Source organism: Cydia amplana, chromosome 12 (assembly GCF_948474715.1).
Source record: "Cydia amplana chromosome 12, ilCydAmpl1.1, whole genome shotgun sequence".
Taxonomy (NCBI): domain Eukaryota; kingdom Metazoa; phylum Arthropoda; class Insecta; order Lepidoptera; family Tortricidae; genus Cydia; species Cydia amplana.
The window spans coordinates 9,173,562-9,183,631 of NC_086080.1; positions in this window are offsets into that span (position 1 = coordinate 9,173,562).

Consider the following 10,070-nt stretch of genomic DNA (forward strand, 5'->3'; position numbering starts at 1 on the left):
ATATCATAAAAAATTCAGTCTTTAGTCATTGGGGGGTTATCAATGTCAAGCCTCTTTTTAAGGTTCCTAACTTACGAATACGACATAATATATCAGTTTTACGCGATATTAAAAATTTGCGTTATAATATCTACATACTACCCTTATACACCGTGTTTTTTCTATTGCCGTTAATTTCAAGGGTGCATTCCTGAGCTTAAATCAAGTAACTTTCTCAAAGACTCCGATATTCTAATTAACTCCATTTCGGAGATAATCAATAATTTATTTTTTTCCTATAAGGCCTCTACAAGCGTGTACATTTGCCTTAGGGCCGGTTTACATATTGATTAGTGTTTAGAATGAGTTCATACATGCTACATTTAATTACTATTTAATCTAAATTTTTTTAAACAGCAAAAAAAAATTTTTTTTAATTTACTATGCCATTTAGTTCTCTTAGGGCCACTTGCACCATCTCACTGACCCGGGGTTAAGCTGTTAAACCATTAACCCAGTGTCAAACTGTACTGGTGACCATGGTAACTCCAGGTTTAACAGGTTAACCCTGGGTTAGAGGAATGGTGCAAGTGGCGCTTAAACGTACTTAACCATACACCGAAGTTAACGGAATTCAATAAAAACACGGTATAGGCATATTAGATTTTTTCGAGTAGTTAATTCCCAGCCAGCTGGAAATCGTTTTGATACCTTCATTCGGTCCTAAATGCGTGTAATCCGAGTTTGCTCAATCCCAGGTGTGCATTTATATTTGCTCCTTTTCAGTTTTTGCTTGTAACTCGAAAACGGTACGTTTGACAGCAACTTTTGCTCTTATCATGATGAAAATTGATATCTGAGGATCCGCAAGGTAGCTTAATAATATGAATTCGTAGTCAAACTTTGTAAAAAATGGCTGCCACTTTGAATAGGTGTTTTTTTTGGTTTTGTTTTTTAAAATCTGAAAACTCTTTTTCACCAGTGTCTGATCCACAAAACCTTTCTTGCAACCTTTAGTAACTAACAGGCGTATTCTTATTTTAATAACAGGAAACATACATCTGGTTTAGATATGGATCTGATCTAATTCATATCCTGTTGTTAAAATTAGAATATGCCTGTAAAGCTTCTGACTGTAGGTACCTACGTAATGTAAACAAATAATTTCCTATTGGACGAGGCAGAAAACAAAGCAAAACACCTTGTGGTTAATTAACAGTGTATCTTGATCGACTTTATCACTACGCTTGTTAATCGAAAGCTGGGCAGTGGGCTACATTCTCAAACATGCATTTGATGTAACGGAATGATATCAAAAATGTTTTTGTTTGCAACGGCCACGAAACGCACGCTGCCGCGAACAAAATCTCACCGGTAGTGATACAATGATACAGTGATACAGTAATTTATTGGTACCGTAAAATGGGGTGAGTAGGTTTCGCGGGGAGAGGTGGGTTATGAATGGGGAGAGAAGGTTTGAGAGGGGGGTGAGAAGGGATTTTAAGGCTACTGCTACAAAAATAATGTATTCCAATTTAAAATGGAGCTATAGTAATACGCATAATAAAAAAAAATCGATCCAACATTCTTCCAAAATCACCTTTGTATGAAAAGCCCTAGCTCTCACCCCAAATACGGGGCACTACGGGGTGAGGTGGGTTTTCCTCTTTATCGTCAAAGTTATGAAATGGAACTACCCAAAATAAGATAAAAACTAAAATACAAACGTCCGGAACACTTATTATATACACCATTCAGTTTGCATATGTAAAAATAAAATGTTATCGAGGTTTGAATGTCAGTTTTGCGCCTACTCACCCCATTTTACGGTAAAAGAAACATATACATTTACACGTCATTTCGTTACTTAATTACTATTTACATTTTACTTATTATAGGTATGTGTATACAATTTATAATATAACATAATATTAGGTACAGCGCTGGGTCAATGATCTTACCGTATACTAGTGATACTAGTAAATTCATCAATGCTGTAATAAGCTTCATCTAAAAGTAACATCTTAAGGTTCTTTTTAAATATCGAATCTGTTTTTGAGTATTGTATCTCATTGGGTACTGCATTATATATGTTTGGCCCCATAATACTGAGTGACCGTCGTGATTTGGCGAGTCGGCGTCTAGGAGCAAGTAACCTGGGTCACCTGCGCATTTGAGACCCACGGGCATTTGAGTGTTAGATTTATACATATCTATGTTCGATCTTATATGCATGCATGCCGTGAGTATATATATGCACGGTAAGGTGAGTATTTTATGTTTTTTAAACAAACTCTGTGCTGAGTAGTCTACAGGTTTTCCATCGATTTTGGGCAGGGCGCGTTTTTGCATCCTGAATACTCTGTCACGCTCAGCAGCCGTGCCCCAAAGATCACACCCTGCAATAAAATCGATTGGAAATACCCGTAGTATGCCATTTTTAGGTTTTCAGCAGACAGACTGGGTGCTATTCTGGACAATGCGTAACACGCAGAGGCTCTTTATATGATAGTATTTTGGTAATCGCAGTCTCTCTCTGCTTGGCTTGCATTATGCCTCGCCGTCATCATAGCGTCACGTGATTCAACAGAGGGTGAAATCTGGGTGAAATAGATTTAAAACAGTTGCGACGGAAGGTCAAGAATGTTTTCCTACCCACTTATAAAAAGGTTTGCCATCGCAAATATAGTTGTTGTCATCGCGATATCTATACGGTACGACTTCGGTGGCAAATGTGTGGCGGTCGGCTTCAGCGTCGACCGTGCGTTTTGTGGCTCTGGCTAACGTCATACAAATATTATACCTAATTGGTATTGTAATGGTATTTCCGTTTCTGAATAAGTACGATGTGTTGTCATTTATAACGCTTATTGAGAGCGTCACCTCATTCCACCACAGTAACTCTGATCTCCAATGGAGCATAGTTTCACGGATCCTGAGGTTTATTTATGTTGGGAAAGAGATCACTTGTCGGTGCCAAAAATTTTGTCAACGTACCGGACTTAAAACTTATATGTATATATATTGCTTGTTATGAAACTACAGGCAACGTGAATATAGTCCGTCAACCAAATCTTGTCAGTAGCAATGTAAAGCAAACTGAAGTAGGGCAACACTCAAAGAGCAGTATTGCGCTAAGAAAAGCAGCAATGTACATCGAACCAACAGTTTTTTTTTCCGCTGAGCGCGCCCTGCGTACGTCAATTCAAATTGTCACTCGCGGTTTATTGAAAAAAATTAAAACATGGACGGACAATTTAAAAGCGATGTTAAAACAATGTTAATCAAAATGATGAACAAATTTGAAGATATCAAAAACAACTCTCTATCGTAGTGCTTATATTCTATTTGTTCCCTATCTATATCTTCTAAGTTTACTAAAATAAAATCATATCAAAATGCAGATAATTAGATAGTGCATATATTTGTTATTTACAATATAATATGCCACTTGATAATGTAAATTAGTGTACTGTTCTGGATGAATATGACATACCTGTGTATTTTTTTTGATTGGTATATATTGTACAATATATACATATTAAAAATAAAACAACTGATATTTGGGTGTTTATTTAATTTAAAGGTAAATAAGATAAGGGTCACTTTTCGACTTGGTTGCGTTGTACACGTACATAAACCGCCATAGGTAAGTATTGTCTGAAGAGATACTACCTACTACGAACGCCTTATATTGGGCAAGATTTAATCCTGCAACAAACATGTATGGATTAGGTAGATATTGCGAAAGAACGGCGATATAATCAAGGCTCTTAATACTGTTTAAAAGGTTTACCTTTGTAAATAGTCACAACCGATTGCTGAAAATATTAGACATGTGGGCCTATGGACGGTTTCCAGGACACAATTTATGGTCTTGTTGGATAGATTTAGGCATACGTTTTAATTTTATTTATGCCTTTTAACCCTAAAACAAAAAAACTGAACACAATCTTAAAAGTTCGAAAGAGTTCTTCCAGTACTTGTTTGTTTGTTTCAGTAATGTTTACCATCAACGAGCATGATTGTACATTGTAGGCCCCTTAGCTTTGCTTATTCTTATTGAATGTATTGGTATTTAATGGTGACAGCAGAAATATCTCTTGAAACAGAAACGATTCAGAATGAAAACCAAATGAAAACAAATAAGGTGACGGCTGTCATTCACGATCCACATTCCACAGATAAAACACAGATGACACGCGTTTTGGAATTATTTGAACACAGTGTTGCTAACCCGCGATTTTTCAAATTTGCCGCCTTTTACTACTGACAAGATTTGGTTGACGGACTTTACATGGCTTTTTAATTTTTCATGATTGAGTATTCTCATTCATCCCGTAACCACAGGGCGGACACGCCATACATCAAAAATGATTTGCGTTCATATGTGTGCGCGGCACGTCTGTACACGCGTCATTGAGTTTCTGACGGAATCTCAGTAGAGCGACTTACGCACACATTCATGTCGCGGCCTGTCGCGGGCGAGGTAATCCGAATCGGGGCGGGGCGGTGCGTGTCCGTTCTGTATGATAATACTATTACTTATTCTGTGCCGTAACTGAGCAATTCTCAAAAAGTTTGTACATTTCGATCACATCTTAGATTTCTATAAAAATTGGTCTGCTGGTAAAGTATTACATGAAGCTGAATAACTTCCACCACAATTCTCAAAATGTCCCAGAAAGTTTCTAAGAAACATTCCTTTTTTGTTACCAAATGTGTAAGGAAAAAAAAAAGGAATGTTTCTTAGAAACTTTCTGGGACATTTTAGGAAATGTGTTACGAGTAGGTACTATTGTTGTTTCATACTGTATACCAAATTAAATTGAAACATCATTACAGTTGGATTCTGTAGTTTCATTGTGCAGATATTTCGATGTCATCACAATTTTAAAAGTATAAGCAGATAATATTTTTAATCAATATATGAAATATCCGAAACTTTGTAGTAATTTTTAGGGTTCCGTAGTCAACTAGGAAATACAACTAGTTTCGCCATGTCCGTCCTCCTCCGCTCTAACTTTAACCACTAAGCATGGCCCGGCATACTCTTGGGCAATTTTTATAATACAAAGTGCATCATGGATCACGGGTATGTATGTAGGAAAGAATGACGCAGTGTTTTGTCTAGGTGTGTGTCACACAATGTTTTCGTCATGTTCGTGGAAATTATTTTAAGACAAACATTAATCACTATATAATGGAAGCGCTGGTGGCCTAGCGGTAAGAGCGTGCGACTTGCAATCCGGAGGTCGCGGGTTCGAACCCCGGCTCGTACCAATGAGTTTTTCTGAACTTATATGTACGAAATATCATTTGATATTTACCAGTCGCTTTTCGGTGAAGGAAAACATCGTGAGGAAACCGGACTAATCCCAATACGGGCCTAGTTTACCCTCTGGGTTGGAAGGTCAGATGGCAGTCGCTTTCGTAAAAACTAGTGCCCACGCCAATTACTGGGATTAGTTGCCAAGCGGACCCCAGGCTCCCATGAGCTGTGGCAAAAATGCCGGTACAACGCGAGGAAGATGATGATTAATCACTATATAATGGCAGCAGGTGGACCAATCGTTTTGTTTAGGAGAATTTAAAACCTTTATATCTGGCTGTGACGGCTATAGATATAATGAAGTACCTAAAAACAAAATGATGGTAAAGTGGTTTTCGTTTGACAAAGGACCTTTAATGTGTAGGTACTTATGACGAAGCAGCGTAGGCGGAATTAAACATATGGCGTCAAATATTATTCTTTTCAAAAATAAATTTAAAACAGATTAATATATGGTATACTTATATTTATTATATAGTTGGTCAAACCAAATTTGTCACTAAATAAAAACAAAAAAATCTATACTCATCCTTTTCTTTTGGGTGCTAACTACTAGTGTAAGACAAAGATAGTATGTTTCTGTCTGTTTATGTTTGAAATGAGACAGTCCTATGACAAACTATAAGTAACTTATACCTACCTAAGTATTTTAAAGTCAATTGTTTCGCACTTCATCCACTATCCTCCACTCTTTATGTAGACTGCCTGGGGGCCGATTTTTGAATTTCGATCGCTCGATTTCGTCACTCGAAAATCGGTGGTAAACGGCGAAATGCTGATTTTTGAAATACGAGTGATAGAAATTTGGAATCTAGTGGTATTGACCACTCGATTTCAATTCTATTAGTAGAATTTAAATGCCTAGCAGTGGAGATATTATTGAACGAAATACACGAAATCGAACAGTCGAAATTCAAAAATCGGCCCCCTGATACTGTTACAGTCCGTTTCACGCGTCATCACACGCTCCATTCTGACAATCGCCATCATAAATTGGATCACTATTATTTTAGTTTCAGTGATAGTTGTTCCGACTTTGTAACACGAAACCGTCTTGTTGGATCTCGTAAAATATTACCTTTGTATTATTCCAACTGTATTCCAAGAAGACAATGGTGAACCACCAATGGTTTTTTGTTTGTTACACGATATTTCGATCATTTGTATTCAAAAGAGCTTCGATTGGATTCAAGACGATTCTCGATAAATTGACACAAATAACACTTATTAGGCTATGTTTCATATTTACCGTAAAATTAGCTAAAAATTAAATAAATTGACCACCTATTTAAATATCGTATAAATAACATAATAACAGTGAACGCATATTGTTTCAATTTAAATACTATAACTAAGTTTCCAACGAGTTAAAATGTGTATTTTAATAGTACTTATACCACAGACTTCATTTAAGGGAAAAGTTGGAAAGAAAATCATTTGTCTGTTTTATCATTCGTCTGTCTTTATCATTTGTCTGTCAGAAAATCGATGTCATTTATGACAATCGATTTGTGATGTTTGACGTGGTTCGCGGGGGAGCGGGGAGTGAGCGAGCGAGACCGCAGATATAAAATCTATGAGTATGAGCAAGACAGTTGAATCGTAGCGGGGCAGAGGGGCATTGGTGTCTTTGAATCGGTTAGGATTTCTCATCACTAAATTGCGGCTGTGACGTCACAGTAGGTGGTAAAAAGTCGGCACGCTTGGTTTCAATATAAATCGTGATATTTGCTTGATCTATGGTATATTTAAGTCTGTGACTTATACACAATTACACATAAACCAAATCGCACGGAACCTCGTCTTGTTGGCCAGTCTACTTCATAAAACGATAAGATCGCCACTTACTCTAGTCAATAAACAGGCATTTGTCAATTTTATCTGTTTGCCAATGGATAATCGCTGCTCGGCAATCACTTCCAAATAGTTATTAGGGCCTATCTTGACACCGCTGTGTGATCAATCCTGTGTATGATTAATCGCATGGCTCATCCTGCAGGGTAAAATGACGTATTTAGTAAGAAAACTCGCTTCGCTCGTCGCTCAATGATATAGACATTTTTGTTCATAGTTTGTCCGTTTTCAAGAACAAAGTTCGGCGTATTTTGTTTACTAGTAATTGAAAAATTGTTTCAAGTAAATATTTAGCATTTTTTTCTTACTTTATTTGCGTGCTGTACTCACAACTATACCTACGGGTAATTTATAATTAAGTAACCTATTTAATTTTCATTGTAATAGTCAACTTAGTAACGTATGAAACTTTAGGCCTATTTTTAGTCATTTTTGTAAGACTTATTTGTAAAAGGCTGTTTGTTTTCTAAATAAAAAAAAAACGGTGAGTTGCCATTTGTAAATAATATAATGTTTATTCGGTTGGAAATAAAATAATAGTATATTGTCTAAATTAGTGACTGACGAAGCCTTATTGATGATGTTCTCGAAACTAATTTTAAGATTGTTTAAATTAACAATTGAATATGCCTGATATAGTACTTGTCATTGATTCCAGATGTCCTGGATCTATTTGGTTTGGTTAAACAGAGTAACAAATATCATATCAAGAACAGATTGATAAAATTGGAATGCCGCTCCTTTTTAGAACTTTAACAAGCTTATATATTTTTTCCGTTTCACCTACCCTGTTGTCTGTCTGTCTGTAATCAAATCTTGCAAGTTAAATTTGACCCACATCCCGGTTTCCGATGAAGGTGAAAATTCAGTTTAAAGAAATCTTTATTCTCAAAAGAATTACAATAAATTCGCTTACATGAAAATTTGCATATAATATGTAAGTTAATGGATGACAATGTAATATTATGGTATGGACGTGAGGTGTCTCTCTCCCTCGGAGGTGTTACTCTGTAATAAAACGACGTAAGACGTAACATAATTGTGTTTGGGTGTTTTAGAATTGTATCGACGAGTACTAGTTGCCTCTTGAAAGGAAAGTACAGTCAGCTTTATAAAAGATTGTATAAAAAATTCAATGTTTGACAAAAAACTTATTTCAACTTGAAAGTAAGCTCATTTAGTTATTGTTACTTATAAGTGTGTTGGTATAAGTAATCCTGCATATATGATGAAAACAGTGTAAATGAATGAAAAATTTAGTTTTAGTTAGGCTGCGCAGACTGCGTCATGTAAGACTATGCTTGGATTTCCTGGTCTATATAATTATATCCCATTCCTGATCCTTTATCTAAATATCAGCTATAATGCCCGCGGCTAAGCTCGCATGATTATGCAATTTCTCAGCCTTTCCCAATTAGTGTGTTTATAGAGATTTCCAAAAATAAGTTAGGTTAATAAGTAAGGTTAGCTTACATTTCATCATCATCGATTGTGTTGGTAAGAAAATATACAAACTATGCACTATTACTTTTATTAAATAAATTGCCAAACATATGAAATTGAAAATACGTATCGTTAAGTAGTTATCGTTAAGTTTCGCGTGGGGAATCATACCAGATCAATGGACTAGGGTCAAGGTACGCTTCATACCAAAAGCAGGGAAAAAGGACTATTCACAACCTAAATCCTTCAGACCTATTAGTCTAACATCGTTTTTACTTAAAACGATGGAAAGAATCATTGACCAGCACATTAGAGCGAAATACCTGGTGGAAAGACCACTTAGTGTAAACCAACATGCTTACCAAAAGGGTAAATCTACGGAGACTGCCCTACTTGACCTGGTTGACAAGGTGCAGAAAACCCTAGAGGAAAAGCAAACCGCTCTATGTGCGTTCCTTGATGTTGAAGGTGCTTTCGACAATACGCCCACAGAGACCATACTCAACGGTATGAAATCAAAGGGAGTAGACGAAACCACCACCAGATGGGTACATAGCATGCTCTCTAACAGAGTAGCCACTCTGACCCTCCATACTACAGAACATGAATTTTATACCACAAAAGGGTGCCCACAAGGAGGAGTTTTATCCCCACTATTATGGACCCTAGTAGTGGACCAACTTCTTGCAATTATGTCAGGCCAAGACTTTGACACACAAGGATATGCCGACGACCTTGTAGTCATCGTCAAAGGCCCTTGCCTCCACACAATATCCAACTTAATGCAAGGAGCTCTAAACACAATATTCAAATGGTGTAGAGAAAATGAATTGTCCATTAATCCGAGCAAGACTGTATTAGTACCATTCACAAGGAAACGAAAGCTCGAAAAGCTTAAAGAACCAAGACTTAATGGACAAATAATACCATTCTCAGAAGAGGTCAAGTATCTAGGGGTTATTTTCGATCAAAAGTTAACTTGGAACCCTCACCTGAGAAATATTATACAAAAAGCGAAAATGGCCATGTGGTCTTGCTGTCGAATGGCAGGAGCAAGATGAGGCATAAGACCCAATATTGCTATGTGGTTATACACAGCGGTAGTGAGGCCAATTATCACCTACGCCTCCGCAGTCTGGTGTAACAAAACCAACCAAAAGACGGCAATAGAAACTCTAAACAGCCTGCAACGCACGGCTTGTTTAACAGCGACAGGCGCCTTCTCCTCGACTCCGGGGGCGGCCCTAGATGCACTGCTGGACATTATACCACTCCATCTGCAGGTGCAAAAGGAGGCCAAGCAGTGCGTCTACAGAATATGCACGCTAAATAGGCCAAAATGGCGCTCCCAAGCATTAGCCAAACTAAAGGCCTGGGTTTTTGCAAATAAAACCCTTAGCATGCCCACTGATGACACACACACCGAATGTCATTTCACCAAACTGTACACAGTAGAAATACC